Consider the following 15,973-nt stretch of genomic DNA (forward strand, 5'->3'; position numbering starts at 1 on the left):
AAGATCTAATGCGTTAGTGCAGGAGCTCAGTAAAGATCAATCCCCTTCATCTTACCTGTTTCGGGCCCAACCCCACCTGCTGAACACCCTGTCCCCCACACCAGAAACTTCGCAGCTGGTTCCAGTGACAAGTGAGGCGTCCGTTGAGAAGGGCGGTCATGTCCTGGGCAGGCAGAGTGTTGCCCAAGAGGAAGGAAGCGTAAGCCAGCAGGGCTCCTGGACCAGCTTGGGTCCTAAGAGTTACACTCACGGCTCTCTCTCTGGGGCACTGGATGGGAAACATTTCAGGCCGACTCTTGTAAACCTAGTCTCAAGCCGAGAAAATATAAACTGCGTCTTCTGAGGGAAAAAGTGGAGTCATTAGAGAAAATCTGCCTTTCTATTTTGGTGTCAACAAGTTAGGAAAGGCAGGCTCTCGGCGTAAGGCGTAAGAAAACTCTGCTTGGGCTGCTCCTTTATCATGCTCATCTTTCAGCAAATAATTACTCGCCCTCCAGGCACCCTCATCTGAACCTTTTAATTACACTATTGTTGGGTTTGATGTCAACTGAACAATAAATCAAACCGAGCAGAATGTCTGATGGAAAAAGTGCTGGGGAGCGAGTGGTAGGAAGCACATGCCGAAAGGAAGCCCGCAGAATGGGGGCTTGCTCTCTCTTTTCCCAAGCTTTGCCTCCAAACAAGCTTCCCTTTCTCTGCTATTTCTGTTAAGCTTGGGACCGTGATCTGGGCCCTGCGTGATCCACATCCTCCTGCCTCTAAGACGGGGGAAAGTGCATTTATCATTTCTTTCCCAGAGGCCTTGAGAGGGTTCAGTTAATGAAGGACTGTAAAATACTAGCAAATATATGGATAATGAGCAATTTCTCATAAACTTTTTCCATATGGCAATTGGCCCCCTTTTCTGTGAGACTTTCTGCTGCCATCAAAAGCCAAGCGCCCCATCGGGGAAAGAAAGAGGGCAGTGTTTATTTTAATATTTTGTTTTATTTATTTTATTTTTATTTCATTCCGTCTCTTTCCATTTCATTCTATTTTATTTTACGTTATTGGGGGAGGAGGAGTAGGTGGTTGTGGAAGGAGGAGGGCAAGACCTGGACAAACGCTGAATTCATTTCAGTGGCTTCTAATAGAGGCAGCTCTGCGCCGCGCCAGCCGGCCTGTGGTGCTCACACCCTGGTGGGGTCGACAGGAGCTCACTCTGATCTGTCACAGGACAGCAGGTAATGACAGAGGCCTTGGAAGGCGCAGAGGAGAGAGTGACCAGCTCTGCGTGCCACATGGTTCCTCCCCTCGCTAATTTTTCCTAACCCCAAGTCTATACACTGAGCCAAAATCTAGTAGGAAACAGTTCCTTCAGCATTTTCAGATTAGTTTTAAAACTATACCCGGGCAGGGGCTGGGGGGTCGACAGATGAAGGTACAGCCTCGGCCTCAAGGAAACCCCTGAAGTGGGGGGAGAAGGATGTGAAACAGATCACGATGCAAGCGGGTGAGTGCAATTTTGTGGGATGCGTCAAGGGTATTTAGCAAGACCAGTAACTGAGCGGGAAGCATCACAGGCGCCAAAGTGACCCTGAGTCCTTTAGCCCCAGAAAACAAGATGACTCAATATGCCAGTAATGGTACTTTCCTTTTTAAGCCGAAAGTTTATTGAATGATGGTTATGGACCACGCACTGTGCTAACTACATTTCTATTAACTCATTTTGCCCTTACAAACATTCATGGGGGTCATAAAAAATCGGAAAGTGACTCAATGTCGTATGTCATCAGGGAAATGCAAATTAAAACAACAAAGGGATACAAATCTATTAGTAGGACCAAAATCCAGAACGCTGACACCACCAGATGCTGACAAGGGTGTGGAGCGACAGGAAGGGTTATTTATTGCTGGTGAGAATGCAAAAGAGTGTGTGCTTTGGAAGAGGGTTTAGGGGTTTCTTACGATACTAAACCTCCTCTTAACATATGATCCAGTGATCACATGCCTTCATATTTACCCAAAGGAGCTGAATACTTATGTCTACAAAATCATCTACCCATGGTGGCTTATGGGAGCTGTATTCAGAATTGCCTAAACCTGGAAGCAACCAAGATGTCCTTCAGTGGGTGAATGGGTAAGTGAACTGTGGTTCATCCAGACAATGGAATATTTTCAGCGCTAAGAAAAAATGAGCTATTAAGTTAGAAAGACATGGAGGAAACTTAAATGTATGTTATTAGGCAAAAGCGACCCGCTGTATAATTCCAACTCTCTGACATGCTGGAAAAGGCAAAACTATGGGGACCGTAGAAAGACCAGTGGTGGCTGTGGTGTGGGGTGGGGGAGATGAACAGGCAGAGCAGAGGGGATGTTTAGGGCCGTGAACTACTCTAGATGATACTATGACGGTGGCTATCCATAGAATTTGTCCAAACTCATGGACTGTGTACCACCAACAAGTGCGACTCATAATGTAAATTACAGGCTCTCCGTGATAATGATGCCCCCCATGCAGGTTCATGGATTGTAACAAATATCCTGCTCTGGTGGGGGAAATCAACAGTGGAGGAGGCTTGGGGATGGGGCAAACGGTACGTGGGAACTCTGTACTTTCCACTCAGTTTTGCTGGAAATCTAAAACTGCTCTAAAAAACAAGGCAATGTGGGGGGTGCCTGGGTGGCTCAGTCATTAAGTGTCTGCCTTCAGCTCAGGTCATGATCCCAGCATCCTGGGATCGAGCCCCACATCAGCTCCCTGCTTGGCAGGAAGCCTGCTTCTCCCTCTCCCACTTTCCCTGCTTATATTCCCTCTCTCACTGTCTTTCTCTCTGTCAAATACAGAAATAAAATATTTAAAAAAAATAAGGCAATGAGGATGTACTAACCAGTTGTGTGTGCTGCGGCTGACTGGGTTTCAGGCTTTGGACTTACTTTGAGTCCTCATGACAGACCTTGGGAACAGGTGTGTGAGCACCATCTCCTTACGCCACCAAGCAATGGAGGCTTTCAAGGATTTAGGAAGGAACTTGTCTAAGTTTTCAAAGCAGGAGCTAGATCCTGCTAGATCTGACTCAGGCTGACCTGAATTTAGAACCCGGGTCATTAAACCACCAGGCTAGACCCTTACCCTGAAGTCCAGAAGTAGCCATCATCTCATTTTTAGTTCAGTCTGTGGCTGGTCCAAACAACACTGGTGTAACTACTTCTTTCTTTCTTTCTTTCTTTCATCCATTGCTTTGGTCAACAGGTGTTTCACTGTGCTCTGCAGAGGGCCCTCATTTTCACCATTCTGAGAAGCAGAGACCTTGAAATACCTGTTTTGCCTTTCGTGGCTCTGGCCTCATGGAGAGGAACAGGTGGGAAGCCCTTGGATTCGAATCAGTCTGCACAATGACCTACCCCCTTATACACGACCTATTGGATCATTTGGAAGTCCCCTTAGTGAAATGGCATGGTGCCAAAGAATACCAGGAAATTAAAATATATATAACGTATGAAGCCACACCTGGCACAGTTGCAAACCAATGAACCATCAATTCTAAATGAAGCTGCACATTTGCCCTGAAGGTCTCGTCCCTGGCTGAGCCGAGGCAAGTCCTGGGGAACACGGGGGAGGGGCAGGAGAAAGAGCAGGGTAGAGGAAATTCTTCTCCTCTGCCCCTCAGTAGCCGAGTTTGGGGTCTGGATTTGCCAGATCAAAGCTCTAATGCTCCCTTTATTTAAGCTAGTGAGAGGCAGCCAGCTGCGTAAACCCACAATTTAAACCAGTGTCATCTGGGAAGACACTTAAATACATAAACTAGGACAAGAAATTGACTTTGAAGCCCATATGAGGCTCTAATAGGCTCTGTATGGTTATTTACAGTTACTTGGATATTTTTATCTCTTCCTCTCCTTATATAATGTAGAGTTTTGCTATCCAGTGTCAATATACCCAGACGGCCTAAGTCAATTGAACTTAGGCTGTGTGACTTGGGGATAATTACTTAACCTTTCTGGACATCCATTTCCTCATCTGCAAAATTAGGAGAGCAATGACCCTCTTAGGGACATGGTAAGGATTAAATAATTTGATCAAGTGCTGAGATTATTATCCTTACTGATACACTGGGAAAACACAGATCAAGTATCTACATTTTTGCTCCTGAGGGCCCCAGAAGAGAAGACAAGAGGCTGGGCTTACCGTAGCCATGTAGGAGCCAAGGCATAGCCGGCTGTCCGTGTTGTGTAACTGGGCTGGCGGGGGTGGGGAGAAGGAAGTCACTGAGTTTGGTGGTTCCAGTGTTTTGCTTGTAATTCTAATGATTTCCACAAGGAGGGGCCACGATTGTTCATCTTTTTTTCCTCCAAATTCTAGTGCAGATTCCTGCACAGAGTCAATGCTCAATAGATACTGCAAGTAAAATGAAGTTCAACTCTAGCCTTTAGTGTCTTTGGGCCCACATTTGGTCTGTTTTTACATTCCCACAGTGCTTTGCAACAAGTCGGAGACCGGCACGCGCTTGCCAAATGAATGAATGAATGAATGAGTGAATGAATGAATTTGGTCACCTGCTGTGGGATGGAGGCCATGACCTTCAGGGGCACTGCAGGTGTAAGAACACAAATTAATAGCACATTGCACTCCAGTGAGCAGATCACGTATGTCGTTAATCTAACTCCTCTGTATGAGGGCATCTTTCCTCTTATGAATGGTGTTCAATTGGACAACAGAAAGAGGAAGGGGTATAGTTGTGACACTGGACACACTTGGGTCCACGTTCAACCTGTCCTCTTCACGGGATCTCTAACTTTGAAGTGATTTGGTTTCCTCACTTACAAAGAGGGAATAATAAGAGCTGTTTCATAGACTCTGTCTGAGGATTAATAAGACCCTTCTCCTGGTAACGCATAGAAGCCTTTCTTCTTGGCAAGTGCATTTCCTAAAAGGCCTTGGTTGCCTGAGCCTGGGCTGGAGGTGGGACGCAACGATGGCCAAATGCGGGCCAGAAGCTCGCTGTGTGGGGAGGGAGGTGGGTGTGCAGAGAACTCATTCTGACTCCGGCCAGCACGAAGGGCCCTTTGTTTTCCATTCTGTAACCCACATCCATGGCAAGTGCTATTGACTTCATAGCAAGATTTTATGGAAAATATAAGACTATATGACATATTTGTATTCTCATATCAGAGAGGAAAAAATATGGAAATAGTTTCTTGTAGCAAGGAAAAAAATTTCATACATCTTACAGTAGATTGGCACAGGGCTGAGGGAATAGAAAAAGCTTGCAACCTTGAGCTTGGGGAACTGTCAGCGTGTAGTAGACCTTGTGGGGTAGCTTCAGAATCAGTAGATAGAGAAGGATCAGTCGGGGGGAGAGGAGCAGCTTGAATCCAGGCCTGGAAGTGAGAATTGGCAAAGAAATGCGGGGGCGGGGGGCTGTGGGTAGACGTTGTTCTGTGTACTTGTGGTCACAGAGGTGTCAAAGCCTCTCGAAAAAGCCAGAAATCCCTGAGTTCAAATCTCAGTTCTGCTACTCACTGGTAAGGCTAGACAAGCCAGAAGTCCTTGGAGCCACTGTCTCCCTGTGTACGATGGGAACAGAGACGCTTACTTCCCGTTGAGGCCAGGATTATGCAGGAAAAACTGTGTGCCCGCGCCCACGACAGGGTCTGACACAGGAGGTGGGAGCTTTGTGTTAGAACCCTTCCTGTTTTGACTCCATCTGCCCCCACCGCTCAGTGATCAGGAATCTTCAAAATGACCACACAGGAGTCTGAGCTATAGGAGGTGGAGGCGGTCACCCCAGCGGAAGTCAGGAGGGGGCATTTTATAGTTCTCCCTCGGCTGAACCCAAAGACTGGGGTCCTGGGACGAGGGTCAGGAGTAAGGAGGGACATGGGCTCATGCACCATGGGGTGTGGTCTTCAGCAAGAGACAGGGGGTGTCCCGGATTCATGGACTAAAGGGATGCCGTTCACATAGATGCTTGTTGTTGTTGTTTTTTTTTTTTAAGATTATTATTTATTTATTTTACAGAGAAAGACACAGCGAGAGAGGGAACGTAAGCAGGGGGAGTGGGAGAGAGAAGCAGGCTTCCCGCCGAGCCCGGAGCCCGATGATGGACTCGATTCCAGGACCCTGGGATCATGACCTGAGCAGAAGGCAGATGGTTAACAACTGAGCCACCTAGGCGCTCCACATAGATACTTCTATGTGCCTTGTACCCCTCATTTTCAAGACCCTCACGATCCCATCCCTTCCCCCATTCTTTGTCTCCTGGATCCCAGGCACCTTTCCACCCCACCTTGCCTTGCCAGAATCATCAGATATCGCTGTCATGTGAACCAGGCAGTCTGCCAGCCGGCCAGCACTTACACAATACATGGCGCCTACTTGAAGTGTCTCAGAGACTCACCACTCCGTCAGGACCTGGGGGCAGAGAGTAATTATCACTCTCTTACCTCCTTCTCCTCTTTTTTCTCTCCTCCTCCTCCTCCTCTTCTCCTTCCTCTTCTTCTTCGCTTTGTAAAGATACCGTGTGAATTGGTAATTTCCGCTGATCTCCCACCTCCTCACTCCTTAAAGGGACAAATGAATCAAAATGTTTAATACCATTCAGCTCACAGTAGATTCTTGATGTGACAAAAGTGTGCTGCAGAATGTCTCCATCCAATGGGGTTCCAAGGAGGCCACATGCCAGGCTGTGTTACCTGAATGAGTTCTGGGTCATGTCTCTTGCATGACCTACTGGTTATGGAGTCAAAGATGCTAAACGGCAGTGTGTCTGCCTGGGTTGCAAACTGAGACCGTTTTCCAGACCCATAGTCATTCCATCCTATATTGTCCTTGGCAAAGGTGGACAGCATACTGCTTGCCCTTCAACAGCATATATTCTAGAAACTTCTGAGAGTACAATTTCCTGAGGTTCACAAACATTTATGTGTGTGCAGGGGGAGTCAAGTTGAGGAAGGGTGGGCTTGTTTGGGAAGCTCACCCTGGTCAGGTTCCTCAAGATTACGAACATAGATTGATCTGAGAGGGCGGGAAAGACCCCTTCACCGTTCAGAGGTTGGATCAGAACATATTTCCCATTTCTCCAACACTTGTTTTTCTTCTTTTTAAAGGATAGTAACATGCCCTTAGGGAAGGCCATGTCACATCACATTTTTTCAAACATTACTCACTGTAGTTCAATTCTGGTAAAACAGGACACATTTGAGAGTGAAAGTGGGTACTATTAATAATTACATTGGGACAATAAGTGTAATCCTGGGGAGACAAGGCACAAGGTCACCCCACTTCTCCAGCATCTTCACACAGCTGGAGGGAGCAGTACTCTCATGGGGAGAGAACTTACGGTGCTTAGGAAAAATGCTCCGTGTAGCTTCATAGATTCTTATATTTAAAATGATGACTTGGCATCATCGAGAAAATGAAAATTTATTCTATAGCCATTTTGTTGGTCGTCTTCATTGGCCTAGAGATTCAGAAGTAAAGACAAAGAAGGCACTGTAAAGGACTTCAAGGACCATATAGTCTGGAGCAGAAAACCCATGGGAAAAAATAACAATAATGCAGTGAAATGTGTGTAGTAACAGAAGGGTGGGCATCGCTTTCAGGAAACAGGGTTTATCCTGCCTGAAGTGACTGAGGGCTTCCAGGAGGAGGTGACATTGGTACTGTGCTTTGAGGTATATTCAGGCAGCAAAGAATGGACAGAAGGGGTTCTTGGGGAGAGTAAGCAGCAAGAGTGAGAGGACTAAGGTGCTTGGCGAAGATCCTTTATCACCAGTGGAAGGCCCTTCTCTTTGCAGGATCTGGAACCAGAGATAAGCTGAGGACGCCTTGTGGTGTGTCTGAAGGTTTAAAAGCTATTCACCAAGTTAACTGACTATTGAATAAAATATTTCTGTCCAAAGTATACAAAATGTGAGCGTATTTTATCAAAAATATAAAGTAAGTGGAAAAAGTTAAACAATTAAAACTATTTTTCTTATAGATGTTTTCTGAAAAAATTTCTTCTAAGGTATTCAAAGTTATCCCTTAAAGTGAAAAAGCAAAATATAAATTATAATTAATGAGCATCAAATGCTTGAATAGAAACTGTTTTGGGGGCACCTGGGTGCTCAGTCGTTAAGCATCTGCCTTTGACTTGGGTCATGATCCCAGGGTCCTGGCATTGAGCCCCACATCAGGCTCCCTGCTCAACAGGAAACCTGCTTCTCCCTCTCCCACTCCCCCTGCTTGTGTTATCTCTCTCGCTGTGTCTCTCTCTTTCAAATAACTAAATAAAATCTTTAAAAAAATTATTTGTGAGTAGATTAAAAATTTATTTATTTAATGGTTAGTTTACATGATTTTTTAAAATTGGGGTCAAAGTCATGTAACATACCATTGGCAGGTTAGCCATTTTTAAGTGTGCAGGTAGTGGCATTAAGCACAGTCACACTGTTGTGCAACCATCACCTCCGTCCATCTCCAGAACTTTTGCAACTTGCAAAACAGAAACTGTCTTCACTAAATCCTAACTCCCCAGCCCCTCCCCCAGCCCCCTGGGAATTGCATTCTGCTTTCTGTCTCTATGAACTTGAGTCCTCTAGGTGCCTCATAAAATACCTAAGAATCATACAGTACTGGGCCTTCTGTGACTGACATTCTGAGTGAGCAGAATGTCAAGGTTCACCATATAATAACATGTCTCAGAATTTCCTTCCTTACAAAGCAGAAGTTTTAAACATGTACAATATTTCCACATTTGTGCATTTTTCAAAAACGTTCCATGGTCCTTCCAGCTACTCAGTCAGTAGCATGCTTCAGTCATGTTAGGTCTGTACAAATTGGAGTACAGGGTCAATTGCTGGTACTGTGACAGTCCTCAGGCTCCCCGTGCACCTGTGGCGAACTCAATATCAATTCATGTCTTGGGGTGTCTGGGTAGCCCCGTGGGTTGAGCATCCAGCTCTTGATTTCAGCTCCGGTCATGATCTCAGCGTCCTGAGATCAGCCCTGCATTGGGCCCCTCGTTGGGTGTGGAGCCTGCTGAAGATTCTCTCTCTCCCTCTGCCCCTCTTATTCCCTCCACCCCTGCTAGCTTTTGCTCTCTCTCCCTTAAAAATAAACTTCAGGAAAAAAAAAATATGAAATGGTCTAGAACCCCTCCTGGAAAGTGAAGAGAGGTAATAAAAGGAGAAATGTGGCATCCTTGTGAAACCACCCATTCCTACTCTCTGGGAGGGACTGAGCTAGTTGATGAACTTGACATTTCTCCCACCCACACCCTCCCGTGGCCTGCATACTCTGCTCGCGGAAGAAGCAGCGGCTCCAGTGTCTGGGTGGGCCAAGGCACAGGTCTTCCTTGCATTTGAACGAGCCTGTGCTTGTTTCATGGACAGAAGACGAAAGATGTGGAGAAGCCTTTTCCAGGGGCCCAGATGCTGTTAGCAGTGCCGGGGAGGTTTAGGGCCATCGATGGTGCCGGGCACCCGGTCCTCAGAGACTGAACACCCATGTGATATTTAGTGCAGGTATTTTTTTGTATGATTTTGACATGTCTTATCCTCTGAAGGCTAGAGCCCAGAGCAGCTCAGAGCCTTCCCTGGGCCCAAGGGACCAGAAGCAGCAAGTGTTGTCTTGGGGGGATTAGTGGGTACTCCTCCTCCTTCTCTCCATCAGCCTCTCCCAGCCACACCAGATAAATTTACAATCCAAGGAAAAGTAGGGTGCTTGCTTGAAGATAGGGCTTCAAACAAGGTGCCCAGCATTCCTTGCAGCCCATCTCCAGCTGATTCCTAGACCATCTGGGGATAATGAACTGTTTTGAGGACAGGCAATGGTGGTCACCCAGGTCCCCCTGCTCCCTGAAAACCTGGTAAATCTTAGCCTAATTTTTCTCCTTCCAGGGCCTGTATAAGTCCAGAGCTCTATCTCAAGGGGTTTACACAGTCATCTCCTTCTCCAGAGTATTCATCTCCTAGAGTTTTTGTCACCTTGGATGCTGTCTCCATTCTGTGCCATGTTCTTCCCAATCCCAATTTTTTAATTCCTCAAAGAAAACAAGAATCTCGAACAAACAGGCAGTCTGTACTAGAATGGTACCCCAGGAAAATTTATGAAAAATTTCGCTTGTTTATGGGGCAGGGAGAAAATGCTTATATTCATGAAAGTGCAAAAACTTCAAATGGAATGGTAGATTTCATCGCTCCTAAAACGTCCTTTGGTTACTCGAGTCCTGCAGGGTGTTTCTGTGACCTGTCACCTCACTGAGTCCCCGGCGTTCTCAATATTACTGACTTGGACTGTTCCTCCCCGCTTCATTCTTCTCCCTGCACTCTCTTCCTTCCAAAGCAACACATTCTCTCCTTGTCTTACTTAGAATAACTCCCATCATTTCTGACCCCAACACACACACACGTCTTTATCCTTTATTCTGGCTTTCAATGTGCCAACGTAGTCCCACCCCCACCTGGGAGATGTTCCCTCCAAACACAATTCCGTCCCTTGGAAGAATTCTGATGTCAGTGTTAGGAAGATAACAATCTTTTTTTTTTCTATCCAATGCAGAACTATGGAGGGAGATTCTCTATTGCCTGAACAACCTCAAGAAGGCATTCAAGAAGGTAATGGTTCTGTGGGACCAGCCACGGGTTGCAAAGCATTGTTGACTGCCTGGGGCTGTGACAGCCTTGTGACTGGAACGGGCCCCATCAGCTGGAGCCAAACAAGAACCTCTTCGGAGATTTCTCTACTCCTCCAATCACACGGGTTCCTAGAGGAGATTGAAAATCAAATACATTAGGTTTTTGTCATTTTGGGGGGATTCCTTGAGAATTGGAAAGGAGCATCACAAGAGAACACAAGTAACAAATGACCCTGGACCTATCCTCGGGGGTTCCTCCACCTCTGCTAATGGGACCAGGTGTTAGTTTGTGGACTGGTAGGGCCAGAAGGAAAAGGAAGCAGAGCTACTCTCATGATTGATTGTCACACTTACTTGGCAAGGGAATTCTTTTTTTCCAAAAGACTCATTCAGATGCCTGATATGTTATGCAGATAAAAATAGAAATTCTCCAGTTGAAGCAAAGAGTTAGCGACTGTGGAGAGCTTATGGTCTCTTAGAGCCCTTTGACTCTCCTGCCCCTGCCATTAAGCCGAACCAGCTCTGCAAATCCTGAGCTTATACAAAACAATTATTTATAGGACATTCTGTGTGCCAGGCTTTGGGGTGAGCCCTAGAGTGACAGCAGCAAATAAGGCAGGTGCCTTTAGCCTTCGCAGAGCAGTCAATCCAGTGGCAAAGGCCATTTCCCACCTCTTCTACACGATCTGCAAAGTCTTTTTTTTTTTAAGCTTTATGTTTTATTACTACCTTGAATGGCACCTTTCCCCCGCTATTCTTTTTTTGGAAGTAGAGTTGACACACAATGTTATATTAATTGTAGGTGTACAACGCAGTGATTCACAATTCTGTACAACACAAGGTCTTTTATAAAGAATCTAGAATGACCTTAAGTCAGGCTCATGGAAACCCAAAAGATGCTGGGGCTACTTTACTTATCTTGTGAAGAAAGTCACAGGACTCCTAATGACACAGCCATTCTCTGAGGGTGAGGAAAACATTTCAGAGTTGGGTCCTGCCAAGTGCCGATAGCAGTCGGTTGGGTCAGGAGGCAGGACTCACGTCTCACACCCTGTCACTAAGCCTCCAGGCAAAGGAAGGCAAGAAGAAACAGGTCTATTTCTCCATTCATTTGACCACTCATTCGGTGGGTCAATATTTTCGATCAACTTTGTCTCCTGTGCTGGAGGCTCAGGCTGGTGGGGACAGAGAAGTAAAAGGATTGTAGGAGAGTGTAATCAGTACTTCAATAGAGACAAACTGAGGTGCCCTGAGAACACTTTAGGGAGAAGGACCGATGCCTGGCAGGAGAATAGGGAATGCCAAGGAAGGGAATCCTGCAAGCTTCTAGCTCTCCTCTGGCTCCTTCCAAGAGAGGTGGGGTCTGTGTGTGCCCACTCAAGTTAGATCAGGCCCTCAGTCCTCCGTGGTTTCTAGAGTCTGCGTTCTGTGCCCCACCTCACGCGTAATTAGGAAAACCCTCAAGGTCGATTACCTGCCAATGCCTTACGTGTTAGTCAGCTGCCCCCAAGGGAGGAGGGGCAGGGGGAGGAGCGGGGTCTGAGGGTCTCGAATGGGACCCTTAGTAGAGCAAATGGGAGGGTACTTGATTCAGGTCTGGGTGGGGGCCGTGATGACCACAGGCTGGGAGGCAGACGGCCCAGGCTTGGTGCCTCTTTGTCTGCTGAGTTACTCCAGAAAACCTCTGCACCTCGCTGAGCTGTCATTCCCCTCCCCCCACACATCTCCCCTTTCCCCGGTCCTACTTCCTCTTCTTCTTCTTTTTTTAATTCTTGGGTTTATCATGGAATAATTAATATCGTAGTTTTATGAAGCACAGATTTGTATACTTCATGGTAAGAATGGAATCACCAGATTGACAACCCTGAGTTACAACCAGCACAGAATGAAGGCTGTTGATATCGTGGCATGAGGACAGCTGCCCCTGAAATACGCCCCTGGGGACTCCCATCAATACTTCTGAAGATCCTTAGGGGTGTGGTGGAGTCTCAGAAAAGGCAAAGGTATTTTCAACCCTTATGTTACAGAGCAGCAGACTGGGGCGTGGAGAGCCGGAAGCAAAGTCAGGACGTGGGTGTAAATTACCTAAGCCCCGCCCTGGAATCTCTGCTCTGCAAAGCAGTCTTCTTCCCGCTCCCCTCTCCAATCTGTGTACTGGAAACAAGTTTCTGCAGGAGGGTCTGGGCAAGGGGAGCCAGAATCTACGGCGTTGTCCACTTCAGTGCTCCATTTAAAAAATGTCAAGTACTGTAAAACTGTGAATTTTTCCAGCTCTGAAAACTCCCACTGCATAATTTAATAAACTGGGAAGCATGGCAGTGGGTTGATAAAAGTAATACCCGTATTTTACATCTCTTAACATTGTCCGATGCAGGAAGGTGGGCATCGACGGACTGATCTGCCCTGTTCTCTCCTCTCTTCCAGGTAAGCACAGCCCATCACGTCCAGTCACCACCCATCCATCTTCCACTTACCTGCCCCCAACGCAGGTGGGACCCTGACCCAAGGACCAGCCAGAATCCCTCCAGGAAGATCTTTCTTTCTTTCTTTCTTAAACCCCAAATTTCAGAAACCAGTATCTTGATGCTCACTGTCAGGAAAGCATACCAAATTGTGCAGCCTTATCAATACTGTCATTCCCTTTTGAATCTCAAATGACTTTTTTTTGTTTTTTCCAATGCGTTTGCCTTCTGGGTCTTTGGATAATAAAACCCCACTCCCAGAATCTGCCGTTTCCACAATACTTGACTTTTTTCTTTTTCTTTTCTTTTTTTTCTTGAGTAGCCAGCAATGTCATATACAGTTAGGTCCATTGTTTCTGTTTGTGTTCAATGTTAAGGTACTTTTTCATCTTTTTTGACTTCACTTTGTTTTGGAGACTAAAAGAACATGGACATGGTTTATTAAATGATTCACTCAGATTCCCTTTCCTATCCCTTCACTTTACTGTTCATACTCGCTTCTTGTAGTTAAGCAGGATGTTTTGTTTTGTTTTAGTTCCTGGCCCTTCTTGTTGTGTCTCTTAAAAAAAACAAAAAAAAGCATATGCATGTTTTCACTGAGTGATATATCCCACAGGTCGGTACGTACCAGATCACAGAGGTTTTCTGCGTAAGTCGTGCACCGTGTACACACACAGTGTCTACTTAGCCTGTCACCTCTAGTCGGATACTTAGGGGCCTCATGGTTTGCCCTCAATAATGCTGTAATGAACCACCTGCTCATTTGCTTTTTTGTATTGCTGACGACTCCTGGGAGATTTTAAATGACCATGAAGAGGAATACTGTTAACAGGATATAAGTCTGAAGCTGTCAGAAACTCTGAGCTATCACTTGTTTCAGAAAGTTGGTCTACAGGGAGAAATGATGCCATCTGCCCCCAGAGAGGGGCTCAGAGAGAGTTCTGGAGTGTAACTAGAGTCTCTGGTTTTATTTGCTTATTTTATTTTAATTTATTTTTTTCAAAGATTTTATCTTTTTAGAGCAGTTTTCGGTTCCCAGCAAAATTGAGAGGAAGGTTCAGAGAGTTCCCATTTCCCCCTCCTTTATACACCCGTAGCTTCCTTCATGATCAGTGCCCCACAGTGCAGTACCTTTGTGGCAGAGGATGAACCTATACTCATGTGTCATAACCACTCAAAGCCCATAGTTTATGCTACTGTTCACTCTTGGGGTTGTACCTTCTGTGGGTTCCAGGGTTAGGATGTACACCCATCGCATGGACAGCCACCCCTCCATCCACTACTCTCCCATCTCCAGTGATCAGCAGACCAAGTACCAAATCCACGCTGCCCAACCCCACTGCCAGAGCCCTTTCTAACTAATCACTGCAGGCTCCAACAGGAAGAGGGACTCAGAGTTACAGAACTGGGGGTTACCCAAACCCCTTTTCATAATCTCTTCTCTTTTAATTTACCACTGCTGAGACAAGGGCCCTGATAACAATAAATGATTCGCCCTAAATCTCATCGGTTGTTCTTCACCAGAATCGTCTATAATCTTGGCATGCCATCTGAAAAAAATCAACATTAATTCTAGAAGTTCCTGAGCTCTCTTTCTTCGGGGCTGGGGTGGGAGGGACACCTGGAGCCAGCTTATTGACTCATTCTAGAGGCTCCCAGGATTTTATCGCTATTATTTATTATTGGTGGAGGGAGAAGTGTCCCTTTGTAGAGAATCACAGTGGTCTACACTGTGAAGCAGCTAGCTCTACACTTGATGGATTGTTGATTACACTTTATTAAAGGCCATTACAATTTCCAGCATTTGTCATACAAAAATATCTTCTAACAAATACCAGCTTGTTAGAGGCTGGCTGTTAGGAACTGACTTGTTCTTGTTTTGCTCCTACCTCGTCAACTCCAACCCTAGCACCCAATCAAACGTTGACAATCAAAACCCCTTACAAGTTTCCTAAGAGATTCGAAACAGGTGGGGACAGCACGGTCCACTGCAGTGGCACCCAGAGAACATGAAATATATCAAAACCCACTCCCATGGCGCAGACTTGCTTCCCATTAAGAAAACTGGACAAGAAGCAGAGCTAAATGAGCCATCTCTTTTTGTGCAAACCATTACCAGCTAAATGATTCCAAAAAAAAAAAAAAAAAAAATCCAGAGCAGCCTCTGTTGAGCTCACATAATAATCAAAAGCAGGCTGGTTGAAGTGTTGGTGGTTATACAGGGCCTGGTGCAGAAATCTTGATCAAAGCCTCTTGGCATCTGAAGTCATCAGTAATTCGACAGCCTATTTGGGTGAAAAGAGCTCCTTTCTGGCTGTCCCACTTCAGGCCCACCCCAGAGAGGGGCGCGACTCAAGCAAACAAGGCCTCTGGCAAGTCAAGACACCTCTTCTCAAGACGTGATACGAAACACGAGACAGGGCAGCCGCCGGACGGCGTGATCAGGTTTCACCAGGGGAGTCTGTGTGTCCATTACACATGCTATTTGCATGTATGTCATCTGTTCTGGCCAGGCGGGAGCATCCTTCACGGAGCCCTGAGCCGTTGCCTTTGACCCAGATGAAACTGCCAAGAGGCTCTCACAGGGAGCTGTTGCCCATCTAGGAAAGGGGAGGTGACCGCTTAAGCAATGGGAGAGTCTGATGCTAATGGTCAGTCTGGCTAATGATGATTTCATAAAATCTTTCCTGATATGCACCTGGGTCAAGCATTGGCTGGTTCTTGGGGACATGGAGGTGAATATTCACAACCCCTGCCCTTTAAGGGTTCATAGTCTAGTTGCAAAGATAGAATACCAAAGTACAATTATAATTCAGGCTAGTAAATAGCATGAACGGGAAGACCAAGGGACAGAAGAACTCCGAGAGGGCCCTGACTCAGTGCTGGGAAGATAGAGAGAACCGCCTGGAA

At 46.1% G+C, this 15,973-nt stretch overlaps 1 long non-coding RNA gene across 1 annotated transcript; it reads left to right on the forward strand.

Annotated features, from left to right (window-relative positions):
* The first annotated feature begins 1,839 nt into the window (after positions 1-1,839).
* Positions 1,840-7,885, forward strand: LOC308343656. The gene is made up of 4 exons (XR_013966890.1): positions 1,840-1,895; positions 2,009-2,119; positions 3,233-3,341; positions 6,002-7,885. It is a non-coding gene; the product is annotated as an uncharacterized lncRNA (long non-coding RNA).
* Positions 7,886-15,973: the final 8,088 nt, after the last annotated feature.

The sequence above is a fragment of the Martes martes genome (genome assembly GCF_963455335.1).
Source record: "Martes martes genome assembly, chromosome: 5".
Taxonomy (NCBI): Eukaryota; Metazoa; Chordata; class Mammalia; order Carnivora; family Mustelidae; genus Martes; species Martes martes.